The sequence below is a fragment of the Echinops telfairi genome, unplaced genomic scaffold, assembly GCF_000313985.2.
Source record: "Echinops telfairi isolate 266 unplaced genomic scaffold, ASM31398v2 ScPeMD7_60;HRSCAF=208, whole genome shotgun sequence".
Taxonomy (NCBI): Eukaryota; Metazoa; Chordata; class Mammalia; order Afrosoricida; family Tenrecidae; genus Echinops; species Echinops telfairi.
Genome location: NW_022103958.1, coordinates 16296413 through 16307084, shown reverse-complemented (window position 1 = coordinate 16307084; position 10672 = coordinate 16296413).

Sequence of the window (10672 nt, the reverse complement as noted above, 5' to 3'; positions counted from 1 at the left end):
CCACCCCATCTCACCCCACCCCCGCAGCCTCTCGCCATAAATTCGCAAAATAAGAAAAGAGGCCCTGCTGGTCGCCCGGAGAGCCCGGGCAACCCATGGCAGGAGCCCAGGAGCCAAGGAGTCGCTATTGTTTCTCCAGCCGCGTGGCCCTGGGTCACCCCGCGCGGGGCGGAGCGCGGACGAGGGCAGGGAGGCTCGGGATACTACTCTCCCCGCCCCCTCCCACCACCCTGGGCGCCCCCCTCCAGTCGTGACAGTCCCCTGCTTCTAGTCTCCCGAGGCGCGCCCACTCCGTGCGTCCACCCTCCGGGCACCGGGCCCAGCGAAACCCACGCTGCCCAAGGGTGCGGGTAGCGCGGCGAAAACGCAGGCCTGGAGTTACAGCCGCGCGTCGCCCCCACCGCGACCAGAATAAATCAGCAGCCTTCCGTTATTCATGGGGATTAATATTAATGCAGCTCCTTGGGGGCGCAGGGGAGAGTGTAGGGAGGCCGGAGGTCGGCCTCAGGGGCGCGGGCTGGGAAGGCGCTCGAGGCAGCCAGGGTCGGAGGTGGTGGGTGCTGGTCCACCCACTTCGCTCCGATCCCCGTGGGCTGCCGAGCCGGGCGGAGCGCGGAGACAGATGGTTCGTGCTGGGAACCGTCAGCCTCCCCGCCGGCTTTACATACTAATGAAGAGCAGGAGGCTGGGGGTATTATCTTTGGGACACAGCCCAAGCCTAGGACTCCACCACCTGCCGAGCCGGGGGGTGGGAAGGAAAAGCCTCACTTCTCCTGGTCTGCAAAATGGAAGCAAAAATAACTTCTTTGCAGGGCAGCGATGAGTTTTAAGCAGGGGGAGTCCTCACACCTTGGACTGATAACTGTGAGGTCAGCGGTTCGAAACCTCCAGCTGCTCCACTGATCACGATGAGGCTTTTTACTTTCACAGAGTTACCGTGTCCGACATTCACAGGGGCAGTTCTACCCGGTCCTTTAGGGTCGCTATGAGTCGGAATGGCCTCGATAGCAGTGAGCTGACCTGCGTTCTTAAGAAAGGTTTGCAAAAGGTCAAGGGACCCAGAGAAATCAATGCTTGCCGGCCTGTGGTTTACAAACTGCCCTTCTGCCCCAGAGGCAGGGTCTCAGGCCCTCCCCACTGTGTCTGTAATCTGGTGAAGCCCATTGCCCCAGGCTCCTTCCTTGGGAGAGGGTCTATAGTCCTCAGACCGAACTTGTCCCCAATCCTGTACTGACCCTTGTCTGAAGACGGAATGTGGCCGGCCATGTGGACACTGGAAGAGCAGGTCTGGGACTTTGCCAGTGGAGCTGGAGTCCCAGCAGGCCGATTAAATGCTAGACCAAGCACTGGTAGCGGAGGACCAGAGTCTGAATCTAATTTACCACCTTCCTATAGAATAAGCTGACAAAAGTTATTCTCCCTTTCTGCAAAATGGGATAGCATCACAACCCTGAAGGGTCAACCATATAAAACTATGTGAATCTCTTAACCTAAGGGGCCCTGGTGGGTTAAGTTTGGGGCTGCTAGCCACAAGGTCAGAAGTTCGAAACCATCAGATGTTTTAAACCGTTAGCCACTCCATTGCCTAAAGATGAGGCTTTCTCCTTCAGTGAGGAGTTACCACTTCAGACACTCACAGGGGCAGTTCTACTCTGTCCTATGGGGTCGCTATGAGCTGGAATAGATTCAGTGGCAGAGAGCTTAGAGAAACCTCTTAACCTAGAGTCCTGTGTTGAGTGGATTCTGACCCCATGGGTTACAGAGTAAAACTGCCCCAAAAGGTGTCCAAATGCACGAGACAGGCCAGACCTGTCTCCCAAGGCACCTCAGAGAGGCCCTGAACCACCCACCTTTCTGGCTAATAGTCCCACATAACTGTTCAGGCCACCCAAGGACTGCTACCTAGAGCCTGGCACCCAGGAAACCTAAAACAGGGAGTCCATTTTCAGAGTCCTTGGAGAAGAGCTTCTTGGCCGAGACATCCCAGGACGACCAGAGAGATGAGAAACATGAGGTAAACAGAACCCTGAAACCTCTCCTCTTCAAATGGACTCAAAACCATCTTCCCTCAAACAGCGCTTCTCCCCCTCACTCAGCCGTTCAGGTCCTGCCTGATGCAGTAGCTTGAGCAGGCCTGGTGGTATAGTAGTTGCACGTCAGGCTGCTGATCTAATGGCAAGGTCCGAAGTTCAAAACCACCAGTGGCTCAATGGAAGAAAGACAGGGCTTTCTACCCCTGGAAAGGGTGACAGTCTCAAAACCTCACAGGAAGGCAGTTCTACCCTGCCCTATAGGGTCGTTATGGGTCGTCACCCACTTGGTGGCTTGTTCATCCTAGGACCCTTCATAAGCAAAGATGCCAAGAGCTACTCCAGCATGACATTCTTCCTGAACGATGGGGTGATGGCAGTGGGGTGGGAGAGGAATGCCTATCTCTCTCCCCAACCTTGGTAGTTATTGTTTAATCTGATCAAATGCACTTTGAGAAATAATTTGTGCATTGCATCTTCTCTTCGACCCTGCCAAAGGTAGACCTGCGATTGAGAATTTGAAGCTTCCAGCTGACTAACCTTTCCAGCCTCATCTTCTTTTCGTCATCTAGGGCTTACTTCCCTTTCTGAGATGGGACAACGGAGCGAGGAAACCACGGGCACCTCCCCAGGCGTGGGGAGCAACCAGTGAGCCCAGCAAGGCCGTGGCTCATTACCACAGAGGTATGCATCTTGGATGCATGGCCACCTTACAGACTGAAACAGAGCCTGCTCCCACGTTAGCCACACCTTTAAGATTAGTTTCAGATGGGGCCATTGTGCTCCATGCGGTCTGCCCTGCCTGATTTTCAGAAGTTACCTTACCAGGTCTCTCTTCCTAGTCCCTCCTTGTCTGGAAGCTCTGCTGAAGCCTGATCAGCATAAGTGCACCACAGAACCCCCGGCTGACAGACTGAGGGTGGCTGGTGACCCCCCACACTGCATGGGTTGGGGTTGAAGCCCGGATCTCCCACACTGAAGGTGAGAGCTCTACCAGGGCCCCGCCAATGCCGCCGTCACTTCTATGGAGAAACTCATTCTATCCTGAAAGCCATCTGCTACGGAAGTTAGTCGTCATACCGCTCCTTTCACAGAGGAGAAACCGGAAGCGAAGAGAAATGCAGGACTCGGCTCCAGGTTGTACTGCTGGGGGCCCCATCTAGAACAAGATGCCACATTCAAATTAAGTAAACTGGAAAGTCTAATGAAGGAACTATTTAGAAAAGGATAGGCAGGGGGGAAGGGAACCGTAAGAAAGAGCAGAGACCCCCTGCCAACCTGATAACAGTGGGGCCACACCACTACACACCCTGAAGGGAGGCCACTGGACCCCCGAGGGGAGCACCATATGGAAAAGGCAGCTGGACCACTGGACAGGAACTGAGAGCTTTGTTGCCCCAGGGGACTGAGGATGCAGACCTGAACCCCTCTTCCTTCTTGCCTTTCTCATTCCTTGAAGACTCCCTCTTGGCAAAAGCTGGCTAGAATCCAGGAAGCAGAAGCATCCTTGATATAATTCACATGTCATCCTACCAGTTCAGCCTCTCTGGGGAGCCTAGCAGAGTGGAGAGTGGATGTGGACAGGCCGAATAGATGGGGCTGGGTGCATGGGGTTTGAAGGCCTGCCGTCTTTCTATAGAACCTTACTTTGCCTCACTGGGCTGCATGGGGCAGGCTGCCCCCACCCCCATGCTGTGTGGGGACCACCCCACCAGGGGAATGCTCCAGCAGAGAAGCAGAGTGTCAGAGCAGTCGCTGGAGATCAGAAAGAGGTCTGTTCATGTTAAACCCGTGCAGTCACCAGATGGCCTCGAAGGTCCAGTCCTAAATTCTCAATGTCCTTCTCCGATGGCTACGGGAGCTTAGTGGGCCCAAATGAAGGACAAAGATTCGTTCTCTCCTCGTTCTCTCTTGGATTCCCTTAGGATTCATTATCACATCTCCATGGGGTCGAGGTGGGCGTGGGAGGGAATTCCAGATATAAAGAAAAGAAAAAAAGAGCTCTCCTGTGTCCCCATCACGGCTGTTGAACAAAACTTCCCCCCACATGACAACAGCAGAGGAGACATGTTTCCATGTTCAGAGTCTATCAGAAGAAATGGACCAAACAGCAGTCAACTGATCTGAGGGTCAACCCACCCAAAGGGGTTGCCATTTCGTATCTTCTGAGAAGTACGCATTTCATCTGCCTTGCTCTTCGATATTAGTGATGCTTCCCCCACCCCGCATCAACTCTGTCCGCAGGACATTCATACATGTAGCTCTTTGCAAGATCAGAACCATCAGGGGGATGCATTTGTCCTCCCAGAGTTTCCATGCAGCTGTGCTGGTCAAACAAGTCTGGGCTTGGGAGTCAAACAGACATAGGTTCAAATCCCATCCATTCATTGAGTGGGTCATGTCATCCAAGTGAGCTTCAACCCTCACCTGTAAAACGGAAACAATTCTTGTGGCTACAAAAATTACGTTTGGAATGCTGATTTCAGGCTATCGGGTCACTGTGAGTCTAAATCAACGTGTGGACTGTGAGTTGATTCATTTGTGGTTTGGGCTTGGTTTTGTACATCATGAAAACACAAAAAGTATCTCCTTACCCCACCCCGCCCCCAAACAACACAAGGCATTACAAGCTACTTGCGGCACGGACATTTGGGGCTCAGCATTATCACGTACCACTTTCAAGATGTGAGCTAGTTTTAGGAGGAATGAGCAATTATGTGTGGGTCCTGTCCTAGAGCGCACATACGGAACCATTCGCTGGTGGGAGCTCCTGCGTGGGGCAGGTAGTCACCAGGACAGCTGCTAACCGGAAGGTTGGAGACTGGAGTCCACCCAGAGGGGCCTGTTTCAGAGACGTTACAGTCTCCAAAATTCCAAGGAGAGTTCTACTCTGGAGCACACAGTGTCACCACGAGTCACGGTGGACTTGGTGGCAACTGGTTTGTTGTTGTTGTTGTTGGTGGTGGTGGTGGTTTTTATTCTCTTAAACGAATTGGTGCAGAAGCCCAGAACATCGGAGAGAGAACCCCTAGAAAACTGAAAGGAAATTGGACATATACAGGTGTTAGACAAGAGAGGAGGCTTCCGAGTCCTGCCTAGCAGGAGGTGAACTTGGGAAGGGCTTCCCAAGACCATTGTATTACGGCTGCTCAGATGGGCTTAAGAGAGCCCTGGTGGTGCTGTCAGGTAAGCATTGGACTGCTAACCCAATTGTCAGTGGTTCAAACTCACCAGCCGCTCAGAGGGAGAACAATGAGGCTACGGGACCCTGTAATGATTTACACCTTTGGGAACTCTGCTGGGGGGGTCTCAGTGAGTGGTTTTTTGGCTGCGATGCCACAGGAGAAGTCAGCAGAGGGTCTTCAGAACTGGACCAACCTGACAACCGTCCACTGCTTCTGCGTGTGTCCGGAGCGGTGCCGTTCCGAGTCCATTATTCCCGCTCTACCCTGAATGGAGTCCTTCTGGCCATCGGCAGGATGGCGAGCATGCGCGTGCATCTACCGGGCTCTTGGGAGAACTGAATGGGGCATGTCACATGAAGCAGTCGGCACAGTTCCTGGCACACCGTGACAGCGATTGCCATCCTCATGCTGTCAGGGTCTGGCTGTTGCCGCCTTGGTCCCTGGGAAGCGTGGTGGCAATGCTTCAGCTCCACCCGGGGCAGCTACAAAGGGTCCAGCTCCCTGAATCCCTGCTATTGGGCATTTTGGTCACTGAAGACAGAATAGAGGCAGGAACTCCTGGTCTCAGGGGTGATTAAAGCACTAAGATTCAAGGTGGAGTTCATTCACTCTTTTCCTGTTCACATGCATTAGCAAAAGAAAAAGGCAGAGAGAGCTATCTTTACCTCGCTGGCTCAGCTGATGAGGAAAGAGATGTTACTTCAGAAAAATCTCAATTCAGACTGAGAACTTGGGTCTAAATATAGCCCATTCTTTCGGCAGAAACCTTCGGATTGAATAGAGAGCTTACAAAGGCTGAGACATTTGGTACCTACGCTTATGGTCTGATGAATTCTAATTGAAAGAGTGTGGCCCCACTCCGTGCATTTAATACACATAAAGGAGGCAAAGAGACCATGGAAAATGATGAACGGTGAGTGCTCCCTCATTCCTCTCTCTCAGCATCTTCTACTAAGAGAGGCCTTGAGGCGAAATGTCAGGCTGAGTGAAAGTTCTTTATGCCCACCATAAAAATGATGGAGTTTAGAATTTCAGTGGCTGTCTCTTTTTTTCGTTTAGCTTGATCCTGTGGAACATGGAAAGACTGCTTTGCAAGTGACTGCGGGAATGTTAAGGTCTGGCCTCAGCTTCTCCTACTCACTGTGCAGAGGAACCACAGGTAGCTTTGCTGGCCCTGGGCTCTGCTGGGACGTCACAGAACTTAGCAGGGTCTAGGTGGGCAAGGAGATCCTGGTGGGTGCAAATGGTTAGCTCACTCGGCTGTGAGCAGAAAGGCTGGAGACTCCAGTCCACCGGGAGCACCCCGGGAGAAAGGCCTGGCAATCGTCCTCAGAAGCATCAGTGATCTGCTCTGACACACCTGTGGGCTCCGTGAGTCTGATCACATGCAATGGCAATGGGTGGGTGTGACAGACAAAAGGAAGGGTAGACATGGTGATTTTTTGTTTGTTTGTTTTTTAAGATCATTTTACTGGTGGCTCTTACAACTCATATAACATTCTATAACTCATATAACAACTCTATAACATTCAATTGTATCTAGCATATTTGTACATATGTTGCCATCATCACTTTCTAAACATTCACTTTCTACTTGAGCCCTTGGTAGCAACTCCTCTTTTGTTCCCCCCTCTCGCACTCTCATTACCCCTTGCTAAATTATAAATTATTATTGTTTTCCTATTTTATACTGACTGCTGCCTCCTCTCACCCACGTTTCTGTTGTTCGTCCCCTGCAAGGGAGGGTGGGGGTGGGGAAAGGATGATGCTTTGATCATTGCACTTAGTTCTCGCATCCTCCTCTCCTCACCCCACCTTCCCCCTGCCCTCCTGGTATCACGACTCCCATTTCTGTTCCTGAGAGGTTTATCTGACTTGGATTTTGTGTGCCATGAGCTCTTATCTGTACCAGTGGACATGCTCCAGTCTAACCAGAACTGAAAGGCAGGACTGGGGGTCATGATAGTGGGGGGTGAGGGAGCCTCAAAGAACCAGAGGAATATTGTGTTTCATTGGTGCTATACTCTGCCCTATTTGACTCATCCCTTTAAAATAGACACAGTTGGCTGGCCTTTCTTAAGTTGATCCCTGTTGCACTGTGGGTCAATTCTAACTGCTCTGGAAAAGGACAGAGCCAAGGAGAAAGCCCGACTCTGGTGACCTCGGAAAGACCAGTGGTGGGGTCTTCATTCCATGTCACCACTCACTTCTTTGTGAAGTCACTGATAATTCTGAGAGAGGACGTCGCATGGCAAACGTATTTTCTGACGCATTACTTAAAGAGAGAGGTACCAACCAGGCAATTTCCTTCTTCGTTGAGATGATCGATTCAGGGATGGTGAGTGTTGGGTTTATTGAAAGGCTGATCATCTAGGACGAGTGAAAAAATGTAACTGTGGTGCCTTGCACAACTACAGTGCATTGGGCGTGACCCCAGGTCTTCGTTTGAGGTTTTCCTACAGCACCTGGATGCGGCTGTATTTGGAACGCCGTTTGTTCCACTTTCCGTGGAAAAGACACAAGCCGTCCGGAATCCGCCACGTTTCACGATGAATAACAGTCTCTGTGTCTCTTTTGTGCCAGTGCTTTTTCCTAGAAACCACGGCACGGGTCTACTGTGTTTTCCTCTCCGAGAATTCAGTCTCTCCTTGTAGTCTTCATCTCAGGGTGGGGACCATGCAGGTCACTCTGATGCATGGCAACCCCTGAGACAGATGAGAACACCCATAGGGTATCCAGGGCTGGGGGTATCTAAGGAAGCCGACTGCCACACTTTTCTCCCTTGTAGAGGTTTGTGGGTTAGAACCCCTGAGCTTTGGGTCAGCAGCTGACCACTCGACCACGATGCCACCAGGATGCCTTTCTCCAGAGAAATTTCCATCTGCCGACCTTCTCCCCACCCTCTTTCTTGAGCAAGCGCTCCTTCAAACCCAGCGCACACTTCTCTGGATAAACACTCAGAATTGTAATCCGAACGTGAAGCGAGCCCCAAGCACTCGGCCGTTGAGGCCTTCGTTTAGAATGCTGAGCTCCGCTCATCCGGGCAGAGCTGTGCCAGGAACAGCAAGGCCCACTGCCAAGAAAAGCAGAGCGACCACAAACTGCTACCAAACCACTCGCCCACGCTCCATCATCCCAACAACCCTGAAAACTCTCCCGAGCCCTTGGGATCCAAAGGATTACACCCAAGACTTCCACAGGCGTCGAAGGGGAGGGGGAGAAGAGAAAGCAAGACTTCCGAGCATATTGGGTCTAGGTCCGTGCTTGGTTAGGACATCTGTGGTTGTGGCACTGTGAGAAGGCCTTTATTTAGGTAGAGGTGAGCAGGGCAACGGGGAAAACCAAAATTGGAGCCAAGGGCTGGCCTGGATGACCTTCCTCATCACATCTGCAGCACACTCGAGCCGTTCATGGGGTTCCAGATGGGGCTGGCCGTGGCCTCCCACTCCGTTCGCCCAGTTTCCCCAGGGGCCTTGGGCAATGAGAATCTGTCTCCATCTACAGCCTCACGTCACACCCGCATCTGCTCCCTCTCTCCCCTGCAAGCTTACTGCTCTCTGCTGCTACTGTTTGCTGCCATCAAGGCAAACGTCAACTCTTGGAAGCGCCATTCACAATGGAGTGAAACACCGCCCAGGCCTGGCCCATCCCCATGGTCTTGGGCAGATCGAGCCTTTGTGTTTCATGGGGCTTTCAGGGCCTAATTTCTGGCCCTGATTGCCAGGCCTTTTGTCCCATGTTGGCATCGTGTGGAAGTTCCACTGAAACCTGTCTGCCTCATAGCAGCATGCAAGCTGCCACTGGTGGACGCTGGTGGCTGTGCTCAAGCATTGGTGGATGCGCACAACGTCGCTCCTAGCAGTTCCTCAAATATGCCAGGAGCAGTTCCATGTGTCTGGAACACCCTCCCTCACTCCTCATCTTCCTTCTGGTGATGAGCTCCCCACCTCAGCCATCCATCCTCAGGAAGCCCAGCCTGGCCCCGACCCTCCCCGTACTTAATCTGGTCCTCTGCTGAACATTCTTCCAGTGTACTGTATTTTGTGCCCTGTGCCTTACTAAAGGAGCTCTGGTGAATTAGTGGTTACAAGCAGGACTGCTAACCACAAGTCCGCAGTTCAAAACCACCAGCCGCTCCTCAAGGAGAAAGATGGGGCTTTCTGTTCCCGAAAAGAGTTACAGTCTCAGAACCCCAGAAGGCAGTGAGCACACCTTACTGAAGAGGAAGATGCTCCCAGAGAGGGATTGGCATAGTGGCTACCACAGGAGCGAGACCTGTGAAGACAGCACAGGACTGGGCAGTGTTTTGTTCTGTTGTTTCCAGGGTCAGTGTGCATCGGAACCAGCTCAACGGCATCTAACGACAACAATCATAGCAGGGCATATTGTGTTTTCTCGTTTTGCGTGTTCTTCTGGGATGATAGAGCCCCGGTAGCATAGTGAGGTGTGCATCGGATTGCCAGTTCCAAGGCCAGTTTGAACCGACCAGCTACTCCGTGGGCGAAGGACAAGACTGTCCGCTCCCATGAAGATGGATAGCCCAGAGACACCCTGCGGCAAGTCCACTGGGTCTTACTGAGTTGAGGTCATTATGAGTCAAGATCAGCTCAGTGTCATCTGGGAAGTGAGATCTTTCAGCTCCAGGCAGACGTGATCTGGGATTATACAACCAGGCCTGTTTTGTGGTGGTCATTGCGGCCTTGCTTTGGTCAGTTCTCAGGAATAATACAGAGCAGTCTTGCTTTTGTCGCAGTCAGAAAATGATCTTGACTTTGAAAAACGAAGAAATCTGCACCGCGGAGACCCTCATTTGAACTTTCAGCTTCCGGACACTGAGTAGAAGTTGTTGTTGTTGTTGTCATTATTGTTGGCCATTGAGCCGATTACAACTCATACTGACCCTAAACAAGGGTCCAGCCAAGTCCATTCTGACTCTTCGCCAACGGTCAGATATTGCTGCACTGAGTAGAACTGCCCGTGGGACTTCCCAGGTATCATCTTCATAAGATTACCATATCTTTTCTCACGTGGAGCCACTGGAGCAGGTGAATGGCTGCCCTCTGAGCCAGTAGCCCTGTGCTGAACCATGCTGGCACTAGGGCTCCTCAGATGAACCTGGTCCCTTTTTTTAAAAGTCATTTTATTGGGGGCTTATACAATTCTTATCACAATCCACACATACATCCATTGTGTCAAGCACAGTTGTACATTTGTTGCCATCATCATTCTCAAAACATTTGCTCTCTACTGAACCCTTGATATCAGCTCATCATTTCCCCCCTCCCTCCCCACTCTCTCTTCCCTCATGAACTCTTGAAAATTTATAAATTATTATTTGTCATGTCTTACACTGTCCGACGTCTCCCTTCACCACTTTTTTGTTGTCCATTCTCCAGGGAGGAGGTTATATGCAGATCCTTGTAATCAGTTCCCCCTTACTACCCCATCTTCCCTCCA